Here is a 17,862-nt window from a genome sequence, read left to right on the forward strand (position 1 = left end):
TTTTAGAGTGGTTGATTCAATTTCAAGACCAATTCAGCTTTTCTATGACAATAATGCAGCCATATTCTTCACTAAGAATAACAAAAGGTCTTCAGCAACAAGGAACTTGGACAGTAAGTATCTTATTGCTCGAGAGAAGGTGATGGCTGGACTAGTACAAATTGACACTTAGAGACTGGGGTTATGATTGCTGATCTCTTGAACAAGGGTGTACCAGTTTCAATTTTCAAGAAGCATGTCACTAAGATGGGAGTTTTGGCTAATTTCGATGCAGTTGACTAGTGGGAGCTAAGTATTGTTTAAAGAATTTTCTTGATTTCTAGTTACCAAGGTTGTTTATTTATCTTATTAAAAGACTACTAAGGATTCTTGACTAATAAAGTTGAAACTATGAGGTTGTCAAAGTTTTTCCTTAAATGTGCAATTTAGTTGAGAATGTTCGTATATATTTTATATGCATAATGGTATGACAATTTGTGCAATTGTTATCAGGATTAACAACCATTAAGATGAATTGTTTTTCAATTCGAAAGAGGACCATGTATTAAGATGATGATAAATACATTTGCAGACATTTTCAATACAATATTTTTCATATCTTGTTGGGGTTTAATGTGTTGGTTAATTTGTAAATGTGATTATGGGGATGTTATTCAAGATAAATAGTATGTTACCTTCTAGTTCTTTACATATGCTGGTTAATGACTTAAGCTTAGAATCATGATTTGTGTCAATATTGATTTCGTGGCCATTTAAGAATAATCTTGCATAAGGTTAGCAATGGTTAACCAAATGTCGCTCTAGTTGGAGAATGTAAGTTTTGATAAGAGCTATACACTTGGTTATCACTAGTTGTTCACGTGGGAATATTAGAGATCAAGATTAACAATGTTTGTGAGCTGATAAGGAACATGTATATTAGGATTCATTCGCTTCAACACCCATGATGTTACTATAAGTCTTTCTAGCAGATATGAATAAAAGAATTTAAGGTGATAAGGTTAAGATCAATCAGGATTACTCAATGGTAAGAGTCTTAGTTGATTACCACTGTGTATGGTATATATATTAAGGTCCCTACACTCTCTCTAAACATGCAAGATTACAGAAACTCAAACCCTATTCTTGAGACCTTGCATACTGAAGAGAAGAGTTGCAGAAGAATCACTTGTATCGCAGCTTACCAGCAGCAGCTTCTCTCCAGCCACAACAAAATGGCCAAGATCTGGCAGTTCTAGCCTGTAGATCTAGTCATAAGAAAAGCCTTCATCACTACCTGAAGAGAAAGCTCTAAAAAGATGGATTCCATTTAGGAAGGTCCATACGAGATCAGCAGTGTAGGTGGCAAGGGTAGCTACACCCTCGGCACCATGAACGAAAAAGAGATCGAAAAACAATGGAACACTTATAATCTGAGAAAGTACCACGCGTGAACTCTTGCTACATCAAAGCCTGAAGACTCAAGTAGCTCGACGGGCACCGCCTCGCAAGCCGAGGACTATATTGTTGTTATGCAATTTCTACCTTACAGCTAAGTTTTTGTTCATTTCACTCGTTTTCCAATGAGGAATTCAATCAGAAGTAATTTACAACTTGGCTCGATTGCATGTTTACAACAATTGATCACTTCTACACTTGAAAAAAAGACCATGCCCTTGTTAGGGACTTATTGCAGGAATTGCACCCTGTCGGTGACTAACCATGCTATTTAGTGCGATAGGGTAACCCAATTCCCTGACACCCACATAGGTCTGCTTTCCAATGCGGGATGATAAACTTTATACTCCGAATATCCAAACGTGGATGAGTCGGGCTGCCTTGGTAAAACTAGGTGTACAATGGCTTGGGTTGGGATTTCTAGAAGTAGCCACTATGGTATTTTTCAAGGCTTAGCTAATTGAAGGATTTTGGGTCTATTGTCCTAATCCGTAGGGAACCGAACCTCAGAAACAGAAGAGGCACATTACGCAGTATGCCCTATGGACGGTTGCCCTAGAACCTTAAAGCTGTTATCGAGTGCAATAAAGTAGCCTACGGTTTCTAGAAGACTACCCTACGGCTTGCCCTTTAAGCAGTAAGCTACGCTAAACTTATACAACTGCACATTTTTGTGAAAGGTTAAAAAAGTTAACGTGCATATACAAAGCTTTATCCACTGCCAACATGCTACGTAGTCGATAAACTTCACCTCTGCCAAAGCGCGGAATGATCGTTTAAGATCTACACTAATTCCTAAAGTGTTGTGATACTTGCTACGTAACCCATGAAATTGGTAACATAGAAGCAAGGAATTCTCTCGGACCTTTGCTTAAGAAATTCCATACAACCGCGTGCTTTTGATACGAAAGGTTAGCGAGTTTCATTAACCCAAAATTTTTTAGTACGTTGTGATGCAGGCCACACAGCTTAAAGGATTGAAGAAAGCCAAAGTTAACAGCTAAGTAGTCACGCGAACTCGTCTATTTTTGTAAGTAAGGCATCCGGCTGCCGACCCTATGGCAAACAACTTTGTAAAAGTTCTACACCAACACTTATGACTGCATAGGCTACGTGGGCTTGTCTACTTATAGAAAAGTAGCACGCTTGCCGCTGGTCTAAAAGTCAAAGGTTGGGCATGAACAAAAAAAGTGAAGATGAAAAGCAAAGGAAACAAGTTTATTAAATTTTCTAGCAAAATTGATAAACAACTACCAAAGGTTGAAGGAGTTCAAGTAAAGCAAAAGGCAACAAAGAAAACAAAGAAAATCCAAAAGGCTACTTAGAAGACTACTCTTCAGCAGTTTGGATATCTCATAACTACTTGGTCCCCACATCTTCAGCAGTCGCGACGCTTTCAGCAGCAGCACCATCTGGTGCTTCACCCTTGACCACTCCAGCCTGGGTATCAACTTCTCTGACTACTTCACCAATGGAAGCCTCGAAACTAAAGGCAAGCAAGTTTTCCAGAGAAATAAAGAAGGTCTCGAAGTCTTTCCCAGCAAACTCAAGGTCAGACGGCCTACCGAAGAGATGATTTACATAACCCAGCTTGTAGAAATCAGCCTGACTTTAAACAAGCGAAGTCTCGAGCCCAACATTTTCACGCTTTAACTGCTCGTTTTCTTTCAACAGACCAAAACGAACGTGCTACAAGTCATCCACTTCCTTCTTCAAACTTTCGTTGATCTTCAATGCACCTTGGAGTTCTAGCACTTGGGCTTCAAGCCTATTGACAACAATCAACTCTTCATTCTTTGCATAGGCAGCGAAACGAAAGTAAAAAAATGGCACGCTCAAGATCTTGAATCTGAGGTATGTAACAACTAATCTCTTTCTCTGCACTTTCATACTTAACTTGGATTGCGTCAAGGCTAGTCTTTAAATCAATGATCTCTTGGTGAGCGATCTTAAGTTGCAGAGATGTGGGGGTAGAGATATTAGACCACTTCGAAGCGACGAGGTTAGATTTCAACCTTTTGATCTTCTCGATTGAGGAATAGGCTTCCGCTATCATAGTCTTTGCCACCCCCTTGGTAGCCTTGGTATCCTCTTGGTCAAGAAGCATAAACTCGGCTACCAGAATCGCTGCATCATAGCAAGCAGAGCAATCCTTCTATGTTTGGTCGTATGCTTCTCAAATGAACTTGGGTAGATGACCCCTTTAACGCCATCAACAATCTTGGCACATGTGTCCATGTCTTCAAGAAAATCTAGTTTCAAGAGCACATAAATCTCATCAGCCTCCTTAGAAGCAGGCTTGGTGGATTTTTCACAACTACCCACACGAGCAATCTATTCTTTCTCAGTAGGCGAATCAGTCTCAACAGCAAGAAAAGTAGGCTTTGGCACCACTTTAGCAGTAGAGTCCATCTTATCGCTCTTTATAGTGGCAAGCCTCTCCAAAGGTGAACCAGACTTAGCTCCAGACAGACATTTTGGCATAAATTTCGGCATTAGGGGCACGACCAACATCTCTTGAGTAGGTGGGGAATATTTTTTTTTCCACCTTCATTCGTAGCATGCTCTACAACAACAATCGGACGAGCCAATGCTTCCACCATGATTCACTTTATCTCATCTCTGAAGGAAATTTTATGAAAAACATGTTCATTTGAGCAACATCTATTGCATGCAATTAACATTTAAAGGCAGAATCATGCTTGTATGCACTTAAAACAAAACATTACCCATGAAATTCAAAGCCTAGTAGAAAGGTGAACCATGATTCAACTCAAGAACATAGTGAGTTGAGATATTTTATACCTTTGTTGATTCCTCTTTGCATAAGCAAAGGCTAATCACCAAGGAGAGGGTCTTCATTCCTTGCTTCTTAGTTCCATCGATTTCTTGGAGGAGGATGGTAGAAAGGATTCTCCAAGTTCCCAAAATTGAGAACCTCTAATTTTTCCACACCAAGGAGGGACTTCAAGAAGAGATGAATGACCTTGGAGGATGAGAGATTGCCAGCTAATCTTCTCCAAGGGGGGGCCAGCCTCTTAGAGGGAAAATGAGAGCATCGTGTTCTCATCTTTTCTCTAAAAGCAACCCTAATGATGAAATGGCTATAAAGTTGCCTTTATACCACCTCACAATGGAGTGACGGCAAACTTGCAGTTAAAGCAAGTTCACTACCCTTCTCTATTTGGCCGGCCTTAAGGGTTTATTGGGCTTTCAAGCCCTTTGTTTATTCAAGTTGTCATACAACTTGAGTTAATGGGCTTGACGTTCAAATCCCATTGGGCCTTGTGGCCCAAAACTAGCCTGAGGTCTTTAACGAACTTTATTCGTTTGATTAATTAACATATTAATTAATCCTTGCCATAAATAATTAAACCATTTAATTATCCTTACTCATCTCCGTTATTTCTTCAATCTCTACCTTACATGGTGTACGATCCATTAGGTTCCTTTTAGCGAGGTAGTGGGCGATTAGAACTCTTTCAAATCGATTGTGAATTAAAACTTACTTTCAATTCTCCCTTTAGTGATTATACATGTTTAGGGCTTCCACAAACCATGAGTGACACCTAGCAGTATGTCATGGTTACCCAAGCTAATCAGAAGAGGTGGAGAACCTATTCAGTTTAGGATTACAATGCAATACGGCCTTTCTCTAACACAATACTCTTGACCACATTGTTTGGTTTGATAGTTTATTCATGTCTACTATCCAATGTGATTCTCTTACTTATATGATTACCTTGAATGTGATTTGGAACGACTTCCTAAATCTTATTCATACTCTGGCCAGAGATTCTTAATCATATCATAGAGTATTCTCCCTCAAACGGTTTGAAGGTTAGAGATCCCTTGTTGTGCATTCACTTGCCTCCATGCCTAAGTAGCTTAACCCCAACTATGCAGTGAACACCCTTTGACAGAGTGACTTTGACATAGTCAAAGATCAAAGACTTAACCACAAGACAACTATGATGTCTCAAGTCAAAGTACTACTTTACATTATCCCAACCATGAGTTCTTATGTGACATGAGTATGAGAACTCATCGTTGATCGTGTTCAGTGGACTCATTCTCTATTGAGCACCTACATGTTTGTCTTGGTGTCAATCACACCAATGACTCGAGACCAGTCACTCTCCCTGAGAGAAGACATAGCACATACTGATCTTAACGGACTGTCAATGCCCAATTTGCAATCCTATGATCAGGAATGTTTAGGATATGTATACGAAAGAGAATGGTCTCATGAATCTAACTTGTTTAAATTACATTCTCCTAATTACATATTCCTTGGACTTATCGTTTAAGCATATAACATTTATATGAGACGGCTTAAAACAATAATCATTGCCCTTGATATTAAACTAGATTAGTTTAACATGTGAAATGTCCGTAAAGTATCATCATATGATTGGTTTTACGGCACATTTCTAACAATCTCCCACTTGTACTAGAGCCAATCAGCTTGGTCATCAGTGATGATACCTCTTCTGTAGTCATTTCAAAAATGGATGAGTAGTAGGCCTAGACAATGGATATCTATATGTTACCCATAGAAGCAACCTTGAGAATAACGACGTCACCATTATACATGATTCTTAATCATGTGGTTTAGTCTCTCATTTGAGTTTGGATCATGATGAGACCTTGATTCCTTGGCTTGAGCTATCGCCCCATTAGTGTCGTAGTGTCGGTACACTAGAGACATTTTCTAGTTGGAACCGAATAGAGAGTTCATGAATGAACTTTCTCATCCAAACAACATTGTTGTAAGCTTCTATATGGCAATATATTTGCATTCACAATGGAACACACTAAAGTCATTACTTTTAATGTTTCCATCCAAATATCTCTTTAGTCATAATAAAAAGATATCTGATTATCTCTTCATTCATAACGAAGAAACATCCAATGATGGATTAGATTCATAATCTAATACATTTACGCTTCCATTACTTTATTCTAATTCTTCCTCATTCTTGAGGAATCTATCCTTTAGTATTTCTCAAATACTTAAGGATTCACTGGACAGTTGCCATGGTTCTGATCCTAGGCTTGCATTGATATCGTCTTGTACCGATCTTGGTACAACTCATATCAACATTTTTCATACAATATGAAATACATAAATCACCTTTCTGCGTATGCATAAAGGATTCTATTTACGCATTATTTCTTTGGGAGTCAAAGGGTACGTTCCCTTTGAGAAGAGCTACCTCCTAGTCTCACTAGAGTTGTTCTTCTGATTGAAGTTTATCATCATATGAGAAACTTCCTAGCATCTTTTGTCTATTATTAGGGATTGATATAATCCAATTATATCTTGAAATCTATCATTGTAGATTTCCATCCCATGTATATAGACTATGTCTCCCATATCCATTCTATCTTTATAGAATGTTTAAAGTCATAACTTTAACGAAGAAGTATTCTTTTCATTTCCAAAATTAATATATCATATATATGTAAAATTTTTAGGAACATGATTAACTCCCACTAATCTTTTGTAAACCTAGTAAACAAAAGATTCATTTACATCTTTATGAGAAATCAATTGATTTGATCTTTCTCTCATAAGACGCTTATAGCTCCCACTAGCTTGCTAAGATCCATGATGGATGGATCTCTACAACTTACATGTCTTGTGATCCATAGTTTTAGACATATATTATCAAGACTATCTTAATAATGGTTTCGGAAACCCATATTATGTCCAAACATTGAATCACCATTTAGTTGTAGCTAACAATCTTCGAATTAATTGAAACCAAGACTACGTCAAAGATGGTTTCTTCAAAGTCAACCAATCTCTTTGATTGTAGTCACCTTAAGCTACCAATTAGCTATAAAGGTTTCATTATTTCGGGTCAAATGGTATTTTACCATTTCCTTGAGTATATGTCGTATATACACTCAATGTAGTCATAAGGATTTTCATTCCTATTTCTTTCAAATTAAGAGGTGTAACTCTATGACATAGTCAAAAAGTTCAAACCATTCAACTGAGATAGTTTATAAATCCTTCTCGACTACCTTGGAGCTTGTGGTGTAGGAACTAGGTTGTTATATTTGTTGATTATCATCTTGTCTCTCAAAGAACCCATTCTTTGAGTTTTATCTGTCGTTCATTTGCGCTTAGGCAAATCATATTGTAGGATTACAATGAACTACTCAACAAAACAACATATGTTAGTTGGTTTATAGAAGTGATATCCAAAGGTTAATTTAAGGATATCCACAAGATAAATCTATTGGAAATGTGCCCTAAAACCAATCATATGATGATACTTTATGGACATTTCACATGTTAAACTAATCTAGTTTAATATCAAGGGCATAGATTATTGTTTTAAGCCGTCTCATATAAATGTTATATGCTTAAACGATAAGTCCAAGGAATATGTGATTGGGAGAATACGATCTAAAGAAGTTAGATTCATGAGACCATTCTTTCGTAGACATACCCTAAACGTTCCTGATCATAGGATTGCCAATTGAGCATTGACAATCCGTTAAGATCAGTACGTGCTGTGTCTTCTCTCAGGGAGAGTGACTAGTCTCGAGTCATTGGTGTGTGTGACATCAAGACAAGTACGTAGGTGCTCAATAGAGAATGAGTTCACTAAACACGATCAACGAAGAGTTCTCATATTCATGTCACATGAGAACTCATGGTTGGGATAATGAAAAGTAGTCTTTTGACCTGAGGCATCACAACTGTCTTGTGGTTAAGTCCTTGATCTTTGATTATGTCAAAGTCACCCCATCTGCGGGTGTCCACGGCATCGTTGGGGTGACTTTGATTAAGTATGTGCTCAAGGGTAGGGAAGGCAAAAAAATCTGTGGTTATGATGATCTTTTGCATGTCATGTTGCATTGAAAATCCCTAAGGTAATTGTTGGAAGGTTTAGGTTTTGTTTTGTTCTTATGTTTTGTTTCTTTGTTTTGCTCGAGGACTAGCAAAAACTAAGTGTGGGGGAATTTGATAGACGCATATTTATGCGACTTAGTTAACTAGTTTTCTTGCATTTACGTTATTAGTTCTTAGTTATTTTAGTACTTTAAGCCATTTTCGTGTGTTTGTAGGTCCAAAGGGCTAAGGTAGCAAGAAAGTGCATTTTGGAGCAGTTTTGAGCTTGTAATGGATTACATATGATATGAGCAAGATGGATGGACGAATTTGAAGACAAAAGAGGCTAAGAACATGCTAAAAATCTGGTGAAACAAATACAAGTTGGAAGAAGGGATAAATTTCTAGAAGGATTGGCCAAAACTTCACTCAAAACACATCAATGCCGTGGCTTTTACTTCCACCTCCACCAGAAATTTGAGTAATGATGCAATGCTTAACTCACCATGACATGTGAGTGGATGATGCAATGCTTAGCTCACCATGACATGTGAGTGGATGATGCAATGCTTAGCTCACCATGACATGTGAGTGGATGATGCAATGCTTAGCTAACCATGACATGTGAGTGGATGACTCAATACCTAACCCACCAACAATTCCCACTCTTTGCCATGCTCACCTACTCAATTCCACCAACATTTTGTGTTAAACAAGTCCATCCTCTTCCTATAAATACCATGGCATCAACCTCATTCAAATCATCCAGAAATTAACCATTCTCCAAGCCTTTCCTTGCCTCTCCTACATATCTAAACCCCTTCCCATCCATTCCTCCAAATAACCAACCCTTCAACATCATTCCAACCTTGTTGTTGCGGCAAAGAGAAGGAGAAAAGTCCTTAGACGCACTTGCTATCCAACATGGATCGTTGGAACGTTTAGGTGCTTTCTTTCCTTTGTTTTTCAATGTTTAAATTTGTTTATCTTTGTTTTGTAATAATGAGGAACTAAACCCCCCTTGGCTAGGGGGGGATTCGAAACCATGTTAATGCTTGCAATATGATTTGATTACTTTTAATTGCGTTTCATAAGTTATGAATTCGATTTACTTATCTATTTGATTGATAACATGTTTATGTATGTTGATTAGGGATGCATACTTAGTTTGCATGCATAAATATGATGCTAGAGTATAAGGGAATTTCACCTAATCGTTATGAACTTATATTCATGAGTAGTAAAAGTCGCTAGTCACGATTGTGTTAAGTAAATCCTTGGCATAAGTTTCATGCAAATCATAGTAACGAGTGCCTCGTCAATGCTTATGTTTTTCAAGAACTTAATGATTCTTGCTTGTATCTCTATTATGCAATTCATGTAGGGAACTTGTAGGGAATGTTTTGGGTTGTCGTATGCAATCATCCAACCCAATAACTTGTGGAAAAACTGAGGGTTAATTAGTGCAATTCACGGTTAATTTGGGGCGTTGAGAATTAATAAGTTATTGAAATGCAATTGGAAATCATTTTGTATGCAAGCAAGACATGTGTGGAGAAGAACCCCTTAGCTAGCCTTCCATTATCCATTCAACCCAAATTTGTTTAAAATCTATTTAAGTTTTTAGTTTATTCGTTTTTACTTTCAACTTCACCAAACTCAAATCCCCCTTTTACTTTCTTGTTTTAAAATCTTTTGTTTACATTTTTAACTTTGTTTCTTTTTGTTTTTGAGTCAGTTTAGAGGTTTTAGCAAGCCCTCCTAATCCCCGGTTTAGAACGATCCCTACTTACATACTTTGCTACAATTGTCAAAAAGAGGGTTTAATTTGTGTGTTTATTTTATTCGCATCAAATTTTGGCGCCGTTGCCGGGGATTAGCAACTTTGCTAATCCCTTGGTTCTTTTCTTTTTGTTTAGTTTGTTTTTGTTTTAGTTTCTGACTTAGTTTTGTTTTCCTTGTTTTGTGTTACTTTTGATATTTGAGTTATTTTTCTTTCTTTGATTTTAGGTACAAATGGAGCAAGACATGGCACTTGCGACCATTCAAGCTCAATTGGCACAGCTCACTGCTCAATTGACTCATAATGCCGAACGAACCACAATGCCAAGTGTCCCTACATTTGATGTGCCCTATGGGCAAGGATATCAACATCCTCAATTCACTATGAACGAAGATGCTTGGGGTTATCAAAGCTATGATCAACCAAGCAACAACATGTTTTCCAACGCTTACAATTCGGCTTGGAGAGATCATTCAAATTATATGTGGGGGGAACCTCAACAATTCCAACAAGAGGGATATTGGCAGCAAGAGGAGGATTTCTATTCAAAACCTATGCAATATGCTCAATCAAACTCAGGTTCGTCAATAAATTATAATCAAATTCTTAATGAATTAAATTCTTTGGTGCAGGGCTCACAAAATCAAGCCAAGGAGGCTCAACAAGATGGATATTGGCAGCAATCTGAGGAGTTTTATTTAACGCCTATGCAACCACCACCGCATACCCCACAACAATTCCAATCAAATTCAAGTATGTCCATGGATAGTGATCAAATTCTTCAAGTACTAACCTCTTTGACGCAGGACCAACAAAATCAAGACAAGAAGTTGGATAAATTGATGAGTCAAATGGGAGAGATTATGGAATTCATGGTACAAATTCAAGAGCAAAGTGAACTCTCCAGCTCAACTGTTGAAAATTCGAAGGAAGATTTTGAAATCCACGATGCTATCACTTTGGAAGGTGACATGAAGGATGAAGCTGTCCCAGAACTATCCAAACACAGCCCGAACATGGATGAATTGCTGCTGCAAGCAGAAGAGGAGGAGGACGACCTGGGCAGTTTAGAAGAATTCTTGCTGCAAGCTCCTCAAATCCCTATGTCATCCAACTCAGGTGAGGAAGTTTTAAATCCACTTCATTCTAACATTATTCCACCAAATGTCCTTTTTCCTTGTAGGTTTTTGATTCCAAATATCAAAGAGAGTGAAAAAGACATTGTGGAAGCTCTTCCAAAGGTGCAAAGTGATATCCCAATTCTTGGTGCACCAAAACAAGTTCCCGATGCTATTGAAACGTTCAAAGAACCTTGCACACCAAGAAAAGGGATTCAAGAGAATGAAGTGGTTGAAGCATATCAAGAATACATCCAAGAGGCTGTGCATGAGACAATCAAGCCCAAAGCAGTTGAGTTTGATGACACGGGACAAGCCACAACCATCATAGTAAACCTGGCCAAGTTCAAAGTCCCGGAAATGTTCAAAAATGTGGTGTTTGTCATTGAGTTTGTGTCGGAAAAAGAAAGTAAGCCATCTTCTCCAATTTTAATTTTAATTTATACTAACATGTTTCTGATTTTGATGATTCAGGCACCCATTCTTGAATTTAAACCATTGCCGAATCATTTCAAGTATCACCTCCCATTAAAAGATAAATTCCATGCTTTGGAGCCGAGTGGAGTTTAAAGGAAAGATTCGTCCGGCTAAAGACGTTAAATCAAGCGCTTCTTGGGAGGCAACCCAAGCATTCAACGAAGGGAGACTTTGGAGTCGCTAACCAAATCAGATTTGCATTCTTACACCCTTATCTTTACTGCTTTCATTTTGTTTTGTTCAGTTAGTTGTGTTATTTGGTTGATTTCTGTGAGTTTGTGTTATTTAGTTTGCATTCTTTATGTTTTTTTTTTTTTTTACATTGATTTAAAAAAAAAAAGAAAAAAAAAAAACATAAAAGTAAAAATATTTTACAATGATGTGTAAACTAATAGCATTCATTGGTCAGGTGGTGCTTCAGTAGTCGGCGGTGCTTCAACAGTCGGCGGGGCCACGGAAGGAGGAGGTATCGGAGGTTGATCAGTTGGAGCTTCACTACGCGGTGCCGCCCCAGAAGACGAAGGCAGATACGGTTGGAACAAACCCACAAACCTCCGGTGATCAAGTAAAATTTGACCATCAGTGTCTTGCAACTGGTCAATTTTCCTCTTCATGTTTGTGGCATAATTGTGTGCAAGCTTGTGCAATTGTTTATTTTCATGCTTGAGTCCTCTAATCTCCTCTTTGAGACTCTGTATTTCAGCCACCAACGATTCAACGTGACGGGTTCGAGCATATAGGCGTTGGGCCATGTTGGACACCGAACCAGCACACTGCACGCTAAGAGCCAGAGACTCCTTAACCGCCAATTCATCAGACCGTCTAGCGAGCAGTCTGTTATCTCTGGGAGTGACAAGGTTCCGGGCCACCACCGCAGCTGTCATATCATTTTTCATCACCGAATCCCCCACGGTAAGGGGACCGGTAGGGGATATGAAGGATGGGCGCCATATGTTGTCTGGTGAAGGCGGAGCTGCCTCTTCACCAAGGTTCAAGTCAAAACGACGATCGGAAGGGCCAGACATTTTCAGAGGTGGTGAAGAAAGAAGAGAGGAGGACTGATCAAGATTAAACAAGTGTAAGAAGGGAGTGTTTACAGGAGGGATCTCAAGTGTGTTGTGGAACAAAATTAGCGCCTCTATAAAAAGAAGAAATCAAAGAGGCGCTCCTCAGAAATTGAAGAGGCGTCCTCTCGCAAATCGAAGAGTCGGGGCTCCGTTCTCAAACGCCTGATTCTTTTCTCAAAAGAGGAGTTTCCTTTCTCAAAAGCCAGATTCTTTTCTCAAAAGAGGCGTTTCATTTCTTAAAGGCTGGGCTTGCTCAGAAACCACGAGCCGAACCCCGGATTTCAAAAGATCAATTTGTCCAGACATGTCGTCACTTGTCACACGCAAATTGCTTTGCGAAAATCTTGGGCAGTTTGTCGAAGCACCAATTTAGAAATCGAAGATGGAAATTCAACAGTCAAAGACACGCTAGCTTTCTCAAAAGCTGGGCTTCAACCCACGGGCAAATCTTCTTTTCCAGATTTATCCGCACGTGTCACATGCTACCTCTACAATCGACGATGCTCAGAGCTCGAAGCGCCGATTTCAGATATCAATGAGGAATCTGCTTTGCGGAAATTACGGGCAGCTTTGTCAGAAAGCGCGTAATTTGTACTATTCATCCATCCACCGGCTGCCGACAATGAGTGAGGGAATAGTTTCGATTGTGAAGAAAAGTCCCATAAGTATCTACCTTCGCCTTCCACAGCAAAGGCACACCCTCTCAGCACTTCTCAAACCCTCTCAAGTCACTCTGTATTTTTCATCCCCTGGGATACCCCTGCAAACAACCCATCCAAAGCAAAAGTATTTCATATCATGAAGGTTGAAAGCAAGAGTATCTCATATCATGCTTTCTCCCTGTCCTTTCTCCAGCCAGCACTTGCTCTCGAGTACTCATCATCTTATGTTTCCTCTTCGTCTCTCACGTATAAGGGAAGTGAAGATGATACCTCGAAGCATGTGGAGACAACGTGCTGATTCATCCTCAGCTAGGGACAAGGAGAAAGAGAGCAAGAGGTGGGCACTTGGAAAGATTGAAGAAAGAAACAGACCAATACCTCTACCTCGTGCTTGCCCGCCATGCAGAGGAAACAAGCAGAGAAGAATGCAGCTCGTACAATCATCCCAACGGAAGGAGTCCGAGCTGAAGAACTAGAGAAGCTGCCACATCTGCTTGGAGAACAAATAAGGAACTGCAACATCACCAAAGAGCAAAGCTTCGCCGTACAATATCATCAAATCATCACTTGCAAGTAAAAAGCTAAGTGTCACCCTGTTCAAGAGGAAAGCTGTGGAAAGTCAACAAGCACGACCAATGATCACTTATTAGTTCTATTCATTGTCTTTTATCGTGATTTTCAATTTTTCGTTTGCGATTTTTTTTATATTTTCTTGTGTTACTAAACTGATTTATTTCTTTTCTTTGCAGGAACTTTTGGTTATTTCCACCCTTGAAGTTGATTGCAGAATTTTAGCTTGGGGGGTCATCGCTTGGTTTTACTGCAAACTAGGGAAGTTTTCAGTCCAATTGCTTTATTTTGTTTCTTATTATTTATTTATTTTATTTTTATTTGCATTATAGTGTTTTCTGACATTGGGGTATAGATTTCATGGGTCTTTTCCCTCCATCTTTTGGTTTCACTTATATCTTGCTAGCTGTTGATTATGTTTCCAAATGGGTGGAAGCCAAAGCCACCCGGACTAACGATTCAAAGGTTGTTGCAGATTTTGTGAAAACTAATATCTTTGCTAGGTTTGGCATGCCTAGAGTTCTCATTAGTGATGGAGGCAACCCATGGAAATAAAGAAGACCTAGGAATTTCCGACTCCAAAACCAGGTGTTTGCGTTCTTTAACCCTCCTCTCTGTTGCTTTTACTTTGCCATGTTTATCATGTTTCCTCGTTGTTTGTTTGTTTTCTTTTGTGTGAGTTTATGTTTGAAACATTGAGGACAATGTTATATTTAAGTGTGGGGGGGTAAACAAGTTGCTGTTGCATGATTTTCGTGGGATTTTATTCACCTATCACTTACAATGTTGTTTCTTGCTGTTTTAAGTGTTTTTAGTGTGTTTTTAAGCATGTTAGTATGTTTTGACATAAAAATCCGAAAATTTGACAAAAATTTGAAAAAAAAAATTGTTTTGAAAAAGCCAAAAAGAGTTGTTTTTGTGTGTTTGTTTGTGTCTTAGGGTACCTTCCAACACAAATAATGAGGATTTGGTTTTTAATTGCATGACCGTTAAAGAAAGTTATAAACATGGATGGAAGTTTGATATGCTCTTGATTTATGCTTGGTTATAGTTATAGTTTACGAATTCACATGTAATCACAAAGAAAAAAATCAGTTTTTGTAACATGCTTGAAGGAAGGAACTCAAACTAACACTACAACCTTGAGAGACTTGAGCCTAATACGTTCTTTGGAGAGTTATTAATCTGTGCATTTTTGTTTTCTAAAGTCGTTGCATGATCTCATCATTCTTTGCTTGGTTGCTACTTAGAAGGCGTTTCATCATTTAGTTCCAAATACTAGAACTTATGCCCGTTCCATTCAAAGCATGACATTGATTTGCATAACACATATTCAAGATGAAGTTGTGTAGTGAACTAGAGCCAAAAAGCTTATCCCGTGCATATTTGTTTAAGTTTAACCCCGTTGAGCCTTGTTTAGCCTGTTTTCTTTGTTAAACCACATTTCCCTTACCTAGCCTAGATTAGGACTATCCATACCCTTGTTTTTAAAGCATAATGAAGCATGACTTAAAATGAATTCCTTTTGATTGTCCTTATGCAGAAAACAAGTGTGGGGGAATGAGATTTTTGTGTTTTGTGTGCCAAAAGAAAATAATAAGGCACGGGTTAGAAAAGAAAAAAAAAAAGAAAAGAAAAAGAGTTTGAAATAAGTGAGGAAAGGCTCACAAGTGTTGTTTGTAGTTGAAATCGGCCCTAAAAAGTTGAATGAATAACCCCATTGTGTTTAAAGTTAGTTGCTGCATTCAAAGGGAATTCTAAGCATCAATTTCATTACTTTGCTTATTATGCTTTAAAAACGTTTGTTTCCTTACCTTTCATTGTTAGCCAATCACCCCTAACCCCGTTACAACCCTTAACTTCAATCTTGAGTGTTATGTGTTTCAATATGTGGAGTTTGGGATTGGTACGAGCATATGGTGTCCCTGGTTCTCGCATCTAAGTAGTAGCATTCCAGTCATGAGATCATATCTATACATGCTTAATAACTCCAGAAATTGCTTTCTTTGCTGTAAACATATGTGAGTGTTCGTTTTCATGTTTACATCAATCTTCTCACATACATCTAGTGTAGGGTAAGTAGTCAGAAAATCAGAGTGAAAATAAGAGTGTATCTTGTAAGGAATTGAGCAAATTCTCTAAGGCATGTTACTACATTCAAAACATTGTTTTAATTGGTTATATGTGAACTAGTATGTGGTGACTTTGATTAAGTATGTGCTCAAGGGTAGGGAAGGCAAAAAAATCTGTGGTTATGATGATCTTTTGCATGTCATGTTGCATTGAAAATCCCTAAGGTAATTGTTGGAAGGTTTAGGTTTTGTTTTGTTCTTATGTTTTGTTTCTTTGTTTTGCTCGAGGACTAGCAAAAACTAAGTGTGGGGGAATTTGATAGACGCATATTTATGCGACTTAGTTAACTAGTTTTCTTGCATTTACGTTATTAGTTCTTAGTTATTTTAGTACTTTAAGCCATTTTCGTGTGTTTGTAGGTCCAAAGGGCTAAGGTAGCAAGAAAGTGCATTTTGGTGCATTTTGGAGCAGTTTTGAGCTTGTAATGGATTACATATGATATGAGCAAGATGGATGGACGAATTTGAAGACAAAAGAGGCTAAGAACATGCTAAAAATCTGGTGAAACAAATACAAGTTGGAAGAAGGGATAAATTTCTAGAAGGATTGGCCAAAACTTCACTCAAAACACATCAATGCCGTGGCTTTTACTTCCACCTCCACCAGAAATTTGAGTAATGATGCAATGCTTAACTCACCATGACATGTGAGTGGATGATGCAATGCTTAGCTCACCATGACATGTGAGTGGATGATGCAATGCTTAGCTCACCATGACATGTGAGTGGATGATGCAATGCTTAGCTAACCATGACATGTGAGTGGATGACTCAATACCTAACCCACCAACAATTCCCACTCTTTGCCATGCTCACCTACTCAATTCCACCAACATTTTGTGTTAAACAAGTCCATCCTCTTCCTATAAATACCATGGCATCAACCTCATTCAAATCATCCAGAAATTAACCATTCTCCAAGCCTTTCCTTGCCTCTCCTACATATCTAAACCCCTTCCCATCCATTCCTCCAAATAACCAACCCTTCAACATCATTCCAACCTTGTTGTTGCGGCAAAGAGAAGGAGAAAAGTCCTTAGACGCACTTGCTATCCAACATGGATCGTTGGAACGTTTAGGTGCTTTCTTTCCTTTGTTTTTCAATGTTTAAATTTGTTTATCTTTGTTTTGTAATAATGAGGAACTAAACCCCCCTTGGCTAGGGGGGGATTCGAAACCATGTTAATGCTTGCAATATGATTTGATTACTTTTAATTGCGTTTCATAAGTTATGAATTCGATTTACTTATCTATTTGATTGATAACATGTTTATGTATGTTGATTAGGGATGCATACTTAGTTTGCATGCATAAATATGATGCTAGAGTATAAGGGAATTTCACCTAATCGTTATGAACTTATATTCATGAGTAGTAAAAGTCGCTAGTCACGATTGTGTTAAGTAAATCCTTGGCATAAGTTTCATGCAAATCATAGTAACGAGTGCCTCGTCAATGCTTATGTTTTTCATAGAACTTAATGATTCTTGCTTGTATCTCTATTATGCAATTCATGTAGGGAACTTGTAGGGAATGTTTTGGGTTGTCGTATGCAATCATCCAACCCAATAACTTGTGGAAAAACTGAGGGTTAATTAGTGCAATTCACGGTTAATTTGGGGCGTTGAGAATTAATAAGTTATTGAAATGCAATTGGAAATCATTTTGTATGCAAGCAAGACATGTGTGGAGAAGAACCCCTTAGCTAGCCTTCCATTATCCATTCAACCCAAATTTGTTTAAAATCTATTTAAGTTTTTAGT

Source organism: Malus domestica, chromosome 16, assembly GCF_042453785.1.
Source record: "Malus domestica chromosome 16, GDT2T_hap1".
Taxonomy (NCBI): domain Eukaryota; kingdom Viridiplantae; phylum Streptophyta; class Magnoliopsida; order Rosales; family Rosaceae; genus Malus; species Malus domestica.